This window comes from Triticum dicoccoides, chromosome 7A, assembly GCF_002162155.2.
Source record: "Triticum dicoccoides isolate Atlit2015 ecotype Zavitan chromosome 7A, WEW_v2.0, whole genome shotgun sequence".
Classification (NCBI taxonomy): Eukaryota; Viridiplantae; Streptophyta; class Magnoliopsida; order Poales; family Poaceae; genus Triticum; species Triticum dicoccoides.
In genome coordinates this window covers 697,877,331-697,888,907 of record NC_041392.1, presented here as the reverse complement: position 1 = coordinate 697,888,907, position 11,577 = coordinate 697,877,331, and positions in this window count along the sequence as shown.

The following is an 11,577-nucleotide window of genomic DNA, read 5'->3' as shown; positions in this document are numbered from 1 at the left end:
TTTTTTTCTGTTTGTTTTATTTTATTTAATTCTTTTGCCACTGTTTTGAATTTAAAAATAATTCAAACAATGCCAAAAGCTCCTCTGAATATTTTTATTTTGCTAGATGGACTTTTCCAAAAGCTCATAAAATATTTCAGGGATATTTGAATTATATTCTAATTATATGAATATAATTCAAATTCAAATAGCTAATGATTTAAATTCAAAGTCCCAAAAATAAATCCTTTTAAAATGTTCATTATTTTTGGTTCGGATCAAAACCCTTGCCAAAAATATTAAACATCTAAGAAGAGCATTTTGGAACAATGAATGAGATTTTTAGGGTTTTTGCCCTTCTTTTTTTGTTTAGGGTTCTGAGGCTTCCAATTCTCCTCAGTTCAAGTTTCAGAATTTAAACATGATGCACACATGAAGCTAGCCTAGAGCATTACCAGAAGCTAGGGATGTGACATCGGCCTCTGTCCATTCTGCGACGAAGTCGGCCAAAACTTGCGACTTGATGGCTCACCGTGGCTTATAAGTTATGTCGAACGGAAGGAGCTCAATGGCCCATTTTGCAATCCGGCCTGTTGTGTCACGGTTGTTTATAATATCGTTAATGCGGGTACCGTGATTTGCATGGAGTGAGGATAGTGGACACATAATAGACCTGCTTTTGAAGGGGGGATTTGTGTCTGTCCGTGTCTCGTTCGACGACGAGCACTGTGCTTACCACCTGATGTGTTTCTGCAATGTACAATAGCATTGGTTCGCCAATGTTTGGCGCGGCCAGGACTGGGTTTGTCGCCAATATGGCTTTTATTTCGTCGAGTCCGGCCGTGGCTGCACCCGTCCATTCAAAGTGTTCGGTGCGCGGAAGGAGGCGGTAAAGGGGTAGGGCCTTTTCTCCTAAGCGGGAGATAAAGCGGCTTAGAGCCGCCACGCATCCGGTTAACTTTTGTATTTGTTGGAGGTCCTTTGGGATATCCAATTGTGACAGTGCTCGGATCTTGGCTGGATTTGCTTCAATTCCTCTACTGGATACAATGAAGCCCAAGAGCTTTCTGGCTAGGACGCAGAAAACTCATTTTTTCGGGTTGAGCTTGATGTCGTATGTTCGGAGGTTATCAAATGTGAGCCTCAAGTCGTCTACTAGAGATTCGACATGTCTTGTTTTGACGACCACATCATCTACATATGCCTCCACCGTTTTGCCGATCTGGTTTGGCAGACATGTCTGAATCATGCGCTGATATGTTGCGCCGACGTTTTTGAGCCTGAAGGGCATTGTGTTGAAGCAGAATGGGCCGTATGGTGTGATAAATGTCGTTGCGGCTTGGTCTGATTATGCCATCTTGATTTGATGGTAGCCGGAATATGCGTCGAGGAAACACGACGAATCGTGTCCTGCGGTAGCGTCGATAATTTGATCGATGCGGGGGAGGGGGAAGGGATCCTTTGGGCAAGCCTTGTTAAGGTCTTTAAAATCAACGCACAGGCGCCAGGATTTGTCCTTCGTTGGTACCATCACCAGGTTTGCTAGCCAGTCCGGATGTTTTATATCTCTGATGAATCCGGCCTCTAGTAGCTTTGCTAGCTCCTCTCCCATGGCCTGTCTCTTAGGTTCGAAAAAACACCGAAGAGCTTGCTTGACAGGTTTGAATTCTTTTAGGATATTTAAGCTGTGCTCGGCCAGCCTGCGTGGGATTCCTGGCTTGTCTGAATGGTGCCAGGCGAAAATGTCCCAGTTCTCTCGTAGGAACTCTCGCAGTGCGGCATCTACATCAGGGTTTAACTATGCCCCGGTGGAAGCTGTTTTATTGGGGTCCGTTGCATGGACCTGGAATTTGACTATTTTGTCCGCCGGTTTAAAGGAGGTGGACTTGGATCTTTTGTCGAGTACCACATCGTCTCTATTCACCGTGGAGCGCAGCATAGTCAGTTCCTCAGCCGCTAGGGCTTCGGATAGTGCCTCGAGGGCCAGTGCGGCTGTCTTGTTTTCGGCGCGGAGTGCTATGCCCGGATCACTAGCGAGAGTGATGATCCCGTTGGGCCCAAGCATCTTGAGCTTCATGTACCCATAATGGGGTATTGCTTGGAAGATTGTAAACGCTTGCCGCCCTAGCAGAGCGTGATAACCGCTGCTGAACGGAGCCACATGGAACATGACCTCTTCGGACCTGTAATTATCCGGCGTGCCGAACACCACATCTAGTGTGATTTTTCCTGTACAGCGCGCTTCCCGACTGGGGATTATTCCTCTAAAGGTTGTGCTGCTTCGCTCAATGCGGTTCCAGTCTATTTCCATTTTTTGAAGGGTTTCCTCATCAATGAGGTTCAATCCGCTGCCGCCGTCCATGAGTACCTTGGTAAGATGAAATCCGTCCACTATTGGACTAAGGACCAATGCGGCTGGTACTCGGGCTGTTCGGAATTTAGGTTCATCACCGGCGTTAAAGGTAATAGCCGTGTCACTCCATGGATTTATTGTTGCCACTTGGTAGATTTCGGCAAGTCTGCGGAGTGTCCTTTTTTGCATGTTATTTGATGCGAAAGTCTCGAAGACTGTTAATACCGTATTGGTGTCTTTGGGGTGGCTTTCTGTGGCCTCCGGAATTAGGAGATCTTCGCCAATTTTGGCCACCTATCGGAGGATCCAACATGCTCTAAGGCTGTGAGTTGGTGTGGCGTCCTCTGTATTGTGAATTTTACAGGGTCCATTAAGCCATCCTTCCAATACGGTTCGATGCCCTGTAGAGGGTTTTTGCTTTTTGGTGTTTGACCCGGGTGTCTGGTGTCAGAGTAAATAGCCATGGGTAGCCTAGCCGGCTTCCCCTGGCCGTTCTGAAAAAATTACGATCCCGTCCGGCTCTCAGGAATCCAAGACGTGGGGCCGCCTTCCCCTTGCTGGCTGTCACCCAGGCCAGCTCGAAGAAGGCGGCCCGACTTTACCCCTCATGAAGAAAACCATGGGAGGCCAACTCGAAGAAGCCGGCTCCAAGATGCCGACTCCAAGAAGCCGGCCATGAGGAGGCCGACTCCAAGAAGCCGGCTCCCATAAAGCGGTCGAGACCGTACCCTCAAAGTTTGCATCCACCTAGCGGCGATGAGACGGCGCGTGGCTACAGTAAAGCCTGCCACGACTAAATCCCGGAGGACGCCTGGCACAGTGCGCCGTACGCAGTGTCCATGACCCGTCCGGCGCGGCCCTGTTGCCATGTTGACCCTGATGTCATCCACGACGGGCTACCAGTACGGCCCACGGGCGGTGGGCCCCTTTGGGCAGAGAGACACCCGAAGGCGGCCTGGCCTCTCCCAGTCGGCCCGAGACGGGGCCGGCTCCCCGCAGCCGGCTCACTTCCCCCCTCGAAGAAGACGCCCCATTAAGGAGACAAGACGCGGTAAGGCTACGGTAATCGCCCGCCGGAGCCCTCGTCATCAGGATGAGGCAACAGTAACCAGCCATCGACAAGACCCTTGGCAGTGGGGCCTGCCAGTTGCCAAGGAGTTGGTAGCCGGCGGGACCCACCAGCCGGCGGGCCCCAGCAGTCAGCGCAGAAGCCGGCGAGCGCGGTCACAGACGGCTGGGCCCCGCGCCCAGTCGGATTACCATTGTACCCCCGGGGGGTAGTCCTATATAAACCTCCCGGGGCACCCATGCAAAGGGTTGGACCCCCAGCTAGTCCTAGACACCACACAAGGAGAAGAAGCAGGCTAGCCGTGTCCTTCTTCCTCCTCCCACCAAACAGCTCAAGGAGCATTGTGTAGCTACTTGTTCATCTAGTGATCATGCGGAGACCCCGCAGAGCAGCACTAGGGGTGTTATCTCCACGGAGAGCTCCGAAGCTGGGTAAGATCCGCCGGCGTGCATGTCTTCGCCTTATCCCGTTTGCAGGCACCGGCGATGTCTTACTGGCTCCCAGAATGATAAGCCACCCGTTGGCATATGTCGCACCTACCACCCGACATTTGGCGCCCACCGTGGGGCTAGGTGCACCGTCGTCCGGAGACCATGGGGCCCGATGGCGCTTGCCATGACGCGCTGCAAGGCGTCACCAGCATCCGCGCGACGAGCAGCCTCGCCGATCTCCCCGACGAAATCCTCATCTCTGACGAGCTCGCCTCCGATGCGGGCACCGATCACCTCGCCAACCTCCTCGGCCAGCTCCATGTCTCCAACGAGCCCGCTGTGGATCTGGAGTCGGTTGGCTCCACTGACCCGATGCTTGTCGACTCCGACACGGCCTCCTACGACACCTTCCCCACCAACGTCACGATCTACAACGACCCGCTTCCTCAAGCCGACGGTTGCGATGCTGTCACCACCGAAGTGATGGTTGTTGGCCACGGCGGCCCGGCCGACGAGAGCGCCCACGACTTGTCCGCCCCCCTCCCAGCCAATGCCGACGACGAAGCACTGGAGGTACGCCGCCTCGCCCTCCTCACAGAGGGCCGGAGGATGGCCTCCGTGAGACGCCTCACTGAGGCCTATCAGCGCGAAGCTGACCGCGCCGCCTTCAGCACACCAGCCTCGGGCGGGCCAAGCCGGGCCGGCCTTGTCAAGAAACGCGGCTCCGTCATCGCCGACACGCTGGGAGTCGACTGCCCGGTCTATGCCACTCCGCTCGAGAACTTGCGTGCCGCCCAGGCGGTCGTAGACGAGTTGGATGGCTTGGAGGCCGAAGACCTCCCCCACATGACCCGGCACATCCAGCAACTGATTGACGCAGCCGCGTAGCGACATGAAGCAGACGCCCGCGTGGGAAGCCCTCCCCCGCGCCGAGATCACGGCGTGACGTCCCGGACGCCGGCTACGAGCGACACCCGCACGCGGCGCGAGAAAGAGCCTGCTGCCAGCCGCAGCCGGACCCGAATCTCCATCGAGCGAGACGCGGACGGCCATCCCTGAGCCATGGAATGGCGGGGCAACCCGCCTCCGCCTCGACCCCGTGGAGAGAGATATCCCACCCCACCGCCAGTGGCGCACCCGACTCTCAGCGGCCGACTAGGTCGCCGCGAAGGAGTCGGCGAGAACGACGCCCGCCATCGGATCGACCGCCTGGCGCGATCCCTGGCATTGGAAGAAGAAGACGATGTCGGCCCGCCTTGTTTCGGCCGCCGCATCCGCGACGAGCCTTTCCCCAAAGGGTTCTCTCTCCCAAGAGACACGCCCAAGTACAACGGCTCCGTGAAGCCGGAAGATTGGTTGATCGACTACTCCACGGCGGTCAGCATAGCCAACGGCAACCGGCGCGTTACCGTGAAGTACGTGCCCCTCATGATGCAAGGCACGGCGCAAACCTGGCTCAACAGCCTCAAGCCTCTCAGCATCAACAGCTGGCTAGATTTCACCGAAGCTTTCATTCGCAACTTCACTAGCACCTACAAGCGGGCTCCCAAGCCCAGACAGCTCTCCTTGTGCGTACAAGGCCCCGCCGAGTCCACTCGCGACTACCTCATGCGTTGGGCCGAGCTCCGCAATTCTTGTGAGGGGGTGCACGAGGTGCAAGCCATCGAGTACTTTACAGCCGGATGCCGAGAAGGCACCCTCCTCAAGCACAAGCTCCTCTGCGATGAGCCGGCTACCCTCGACGAGCTTCTAGACATAGCGGACAAGTACGCCACTGCCGATTCCTCGATGAAGACCGAGCTCCGGGTAGACGCGTCTAGAAAGGTACTCAACCCGGCGCCCAAGACGCTGGCTGGGGATTCCGGCCGACGCCCCCACTTGAACGACCACAAGCGCAAGGGCCCCGCGCCGCCTCCCGCAAGTCGGCAGGTGGCCATAGTTGAAGACGTGCCGCCTGAAGGGCGGCCCGCGCCCAAGAAACCCAAGGGCGGCCGGCCGGCTTGGCAGCCAGCTTTCTCCTACGAGCAAACTCTCGACGCCCCGTGCAAGTTCCACAGCGGCGCGAAGCCGTCCAACCACACAACCCGAAAGTGCCATTGGCTCACCCGAATCTCCAAAGGCGAGGGGCTCGCGCCGCCTCCGCCTGCCGGCTCGCCGCCTCCGCCTCCGCCGCCTCCGGCAGCTCGGCCCGCGGTCGGAGCCGTGCATGATGAGTTCCCTGACGAGCAAGCAACCTACATCATCTTTACAAGCCAGCCCGAAGAACGGCATAGCAAACGCCGAGAGCACCAGGAAGTTAGCGTGGTCGCTGCCGACCCCGCCAGACACATGCATTGGTCAAAAAAGCCCATCAGCTGGAGCCGGGCCGACCATCCAGAGGTGATGCCGTCTCCCGGTTCTTATGCCCTGGTCCTGGAAGCCACCCTCGCGATGGACAGACGCGCTGCCCGCTTCTCCCGTGTGTTGATAGATGGCGGGAGCAGCATCAACATCCTATACCGTGACACCCTGGATAAGCTAAACGTCAAGATGAAGCAGCTCATGCCTACTCGGACAGTGTTTCATGGCATCGTACCCGGCTTATCCTGCGCCCCCATTGGCAAGATCAAGATCGATGTACTTTTTGGGGACAAGGAGCATTTCCGCCGGGAAGCGATCTGGTTTGAAGTGGTGGACCTGGAGAGCCCTTACCATGCATTTCTTGGCCGACCTGCCTTGGCCAAATTCATGGTAGTTCCCCACTATGCATACCTCAAGATGAAGATACCAAGAACCAAAGGCATCATCACTGTAGCCGGCGATTACAAGAAGTCCTCTGAGTGCGCGGCAGCCAGCAGCCGGCTGGCCGAGTCCCTTGTGATTGCCGCGGAAAAGAAGATGTTGGATCAATTCGTTGCCATAGCCGGCAAGCAGTCGGCCGTGTCCCCCGACCCCAAGGAGCACGATGCTCAAGGATCCTTCCAGCCGGCCAAGGAGACGAAGAAGATACCTCTTGACCCCGAGCGTCCAGAGAGGTTTGCCGTGATCGGAGCAAACCTGAACAGCAAATAGGAAGGCGAGCTCGCCGATTTCCTCCATGAGAATCGGGACATCTTTGCATGGTCCCCCAAGGACATGCTGGGTGTTCCGAGGAAATTCGCCGAGGACAAACTACACGTCCGAGAAGACGCAAAGCCAGTCAAACAACCCCTCCGCCGACTGTCGGAGGAGAAGCGCAGGATTGTGGGAGAGGAGATAGCCCGGCTTCTGGCAGCCGGCTTCATTATGGAAGTTTTCTTTCCAGAATGGCTTGCCAACCCGGTCCTTGTGCTAAAGAAGAATAACAAGTGGCGCATGTGTATAGACTACACGAGCCTCAGCAAGGCATGTCCCAAAGATCCTTTTGCCCTGCCAAGGATTGACCAAGTGATAGACTCCACAGCCGGATGCGAGCTATTGAGTTTCTTGGATGCTTACTCCGGATATCACCAGATAAAGCTGGATCTGGACGACCGCCTGAAGACCGCCTTCATCATGCCATTTGGAGCCTTCTGCTACCTGACTATGACATTCGGCTTGAGAAACACCGGTGCCACTTTTCAGCGTTGCATGCAGAAGTGCCTCCTCAAGCAACTCGGCAGAAACGCTCACGTTTACGTGGACGACATCTTAGTGAAGACGGAGAAGCGCGGCACCTTGCTGGGAGACCCCAAGGAAACGTTTGAGAACTTACGGCGGTTCCAAATCAAGCTAAACCCCGAGAAATGCGTGTTCGCAGTGCCAGCCGGCCAGCTCCTAGGCTTCCCCGTCTGCTAACGCGGCATCGAATGCAACCCGGTGAAGATCAAGGCCATCGAGAGAATGGCGATCCCCACCAAGCTTCGAGACATTCAAAAGTTCACCGGGTGCTTGGCCTCCTTGAACCGCTTCATCAGCCGGCTCGGAGAGAAAGCTCTCCCCCTCTATCGCCTCATGAAGAAGAGCACTCACTTCGAGTGGAACGACCAGGCCGACCAAGCTTTTCACGAGCTGAAGAAGATGCTGGCCACGCCGCCTGTCCTTGCGGCGCCGACTGAGAAAGAGCCCATGCTCCTTTACATCGCCGCAACCAGCCGGGTGGTCAGCACCGTCATCGTAGTCCAACGCCTAGAAGAAGGCCGAGCCCAGCCGGTCCAAAGGCCGGTGTATTATCTGAGCGAGGTGCTGTCTGCCTCAAAGCAGAACTACCCGCACTACCAGAAGCTGTGTTACGGCGTGTACTTCACAGCCAAGAAGCTGAAGCCCTACTTTCAAGAGCATCCCGTCACAGTCGTATGCACCGCCCCGCTGGCCAAGATCATAGGCAGCCGGGACGCATCCGGCCGGGTGGCAAAATGGGCCATCGAGCTGGCCCCTTACACAATCTTCTACCAGCCCCGCATCGCCATCAAGTCCCAAGCACTGGCCGACTTCCTCGTCGACTGGGCCGAGACCCAGTACCTGCCGCCGGCTCCCGACTCCACCCATTGGCGCATGCACTTCGACGGGTCCAAGATGCACACCGGCTTGGGAGCCGGCGTCGTCCTTACCTCTCCCAAAGGCGACAAGCTCAGATACACGCTACAGATCCACTTTGCCGCCTCCAACCACGTGGCCGAGTACGAGGCGCTCATACACGGGCTCCGGCTTGGCAAAGAACTCGGCATTCGCCGGATCCTACGCTATGGCGACTCGGACTTGGTGGTCCAGCAATCATCTGGCGACTGGGATGCCAAGGACGCAAACATGGCGAGCTACTGCTTCCTGGTTCAACAACTCAGCGGATACTTTGAAGGATGCGAGTTCCTCCACGTACCGCGAGCCGAGAACGAGCCAGCCGATGCCCTGGCTCGAATAGGCTCCACTCGGCAAGCAATTCCAACCGGCGTCACTCTACAACGCCTCCTCAAGCCGACCATCAAGCCGTCTCCAGAGTCCGACTCCATCTTCGTGCCGCCTGACCCCGATGCGGCCGGGTCTGGCTCGAAGAACCTAGCAGGCGACCCCGAGACTCCCGCAGCCGGCCCGTGGACTTCGGCAACCGGCTCGGGGACTCCCACACCTGGCTCGGGGACTCCGGTAGCCGACCCGGGGACTGCACCAGCACAACAGCCGGCGACCGAATCCAGCATCTCACCACCTAGCCCGCCCACCCTGGTGGCGGTAGCCACTTTGGCAGTAGAAGAAGTCGCGGCTCCGTCATGAGCTCAGTCCATCCTCAACTTCCTAGTAAACCAAGATCTGCCAGCTGACGAAACAGAAGCAAGACAAGTCCAACATCGAGCCGGAGCATACACAATCATCAACAGAGAACTAGTCAAGCGCAGTGTCACTGGAATCCTCCAACAGTGCGTCGAGCAAGATAAGGGCATTGCAATCCTCAGAGACATTCACCAAGGAGAATGCGGCCACCATGCAGCCTCAAGATCACTTATCGCCAAAGCCTTCCGCCATGGTTTCTTCTGGCCGACTGCTTTGGACGACGCCAAAGAATTAGTTAAACATTGCAGGGGATGCCAACTCTTCAGCTCCAAGCAACACATGCCGGCCTCGGCACTCAAGACCATTCCCCTCACTTGGCCCTTCGCCGTTTGGGGACTGGACATGGTGGGCCCATTCAAGACGGCGCGCGGCGGCATGACCCATCTGCTCGTCGCCATGGACAAATTCACCAAGTGGATTGAAGCAAAGCCGATCAAGAAGCTGAATGGGCCGACTGCTGTGACGTTCATTGCCGACATAACAACTCGGTACGGCGTACCACACAGCATCATCACCAACAATGGCACGAATTTTGCCAAAGGAGCCTTGGCACGTTTCTGCGCAGCCCAAGGTATCCGGCTGGACTTAGCATCCGTCCCCACCCGCAGTCAAACGGCCAGGTCGAGCGAGCCAACGGCCTCATCCTCACCGGCATCAAGCCCCGACTGATCGTACCTCTGGAGCGTTCAGCCGGCTGTTGGCTCGATGAGCTGCCGGCTGTCCTCTGGAGTCTGCGCACTACACCAAACAAGTCAACCGGCTTCACCCATTTCTTCCTTGTGTATGGTGCCGAGGCGGTCATCCCAACTGACATCAAGTTCGACTCGCCTCGAGTAACCATGTATACGGAAGCGGAGGCCAAGGAAGCACGAGAAGACGGCATCGACCTGCTGGAAGAAAGCCGGCTGTTAGCCCTCAGCCGGTTTGCCATCTACCAGCAGGGTTTGCGCCGCTACCAGAGCCGGAAGGTCAGGCCAAGATCTTTCCAAGAGGGCGATCTTGTGCTCCGGCTGATCCAGCGAACAGCTGGCCGGCACAAACTCTCGGCCCCTTGGGAAGGCCCCTTCGTCATCAGCAGAGCTCTAGGCAACGACTCCTACTACCTGATCGACGCACAGAAGCCGAAGGCACGCAAGAGAGACGACTCCGGCAAGGAGTCAGAACGACCATGGAACGCCAACTTCCTTCGAAGATTTTACAGTTGAAACGCAGTATGTATCACACTAACTTTTGTATTAAGTACGAGACAATAGGCCCCTCGAGGAGGGCTCGGGGACTGCCATCCCTTATTTATGAATGAAAAGTATCATGCTTATGACCTTGTCATTTCATTTACTTATTCCGTCCGGCACCGGGTTCGATTAGTCGGCTCGGGGACTGGCCGACTAGAGTTATATTAGAAGTCCTACCCGCAGTCAGACAAGTAGTGTGCCGGCTCCCAAGCCTTCTCTTGCCAAAAGTCGCAGTTCGAAGAACCGGCTGTCCGGCTGGCAAGAGTTAAAGGGAGGAACGGGCGCCCACACGAAAAATGGCTAGGGACTAACGGACTAATATAACAAAAGCCGGTTTTTTCTCCCACCGCCGACTGGCTACCAGAGTAGCCGGCCGGCCGGTTTCCATTCACTTCACTTCAATCCAAGAAAGCTCAAGTACTTGCCTCCCCAAAGAGGGAAGGCAGCAAAGGAAAAGGCCTAAGGATAAAAAAGCATACGCGAATGGAAACCAAACATGCACATAACAATATTTACATAAAAGACCTCCGGGAGGCCAGCATTCAACATAGTTTGGATAGAACTGCGAAAACTTAATGAAGATTGTTCAAAAGACAACAAGCAGGAAAGATAAAGACGGCAGGTCAAGCTGGCGGAGCGACCGACGAGCCGGACTGGTTGGCGGAGATGATCGTGTCGGCTAAAGGAGTAGCCGGCTGGCAAACTTCGGCTTAGACCGCCTCCCATAGAGGGCGCGCTTCCACGCGCCTCGTTGCTGGAGGCACGGTCGGCCTAAGGTCGGCCAGTTGTTCCACCAGCCGACTCGACGTCTTTGCCATCCTCCTCTTCGTCATCCTCGCCCTCATCGTTGGAGGCAATCTCCTCCGCCGAGTCCTCGCCCACCGCCGGGTTCAGCCCGAACCACTCCTCCGGCTGAGCAACACCGTCATCATCGATTTCGGGTGCGAAAACGCTGATGTCGGTGCACTCGGCGATCGTCGAAGCTCGCTGGGCGATAACCGGCCTCACCTCCTCCAGCTCCGCGTCGGCCTCCATCCGCCAAGTGCGCAGCTGGTCCAGGTTCAGCCCTGGGTACCAAGCCCGAACGAATTCCAATGTCCGCCCGGCTCCGAGGCGGGCCGCCGACGCCTTCCAAGCCTCGAAGCGACCGACTGCGACCTCTAGCCAGTCGGCAGTTCGGCTTGGGGTGCGAGGGATCGTCTCGCCGGGCCAAAGGGTGGCCAACACTTGCGCCCCGGCACGTTGGAGCCGGCA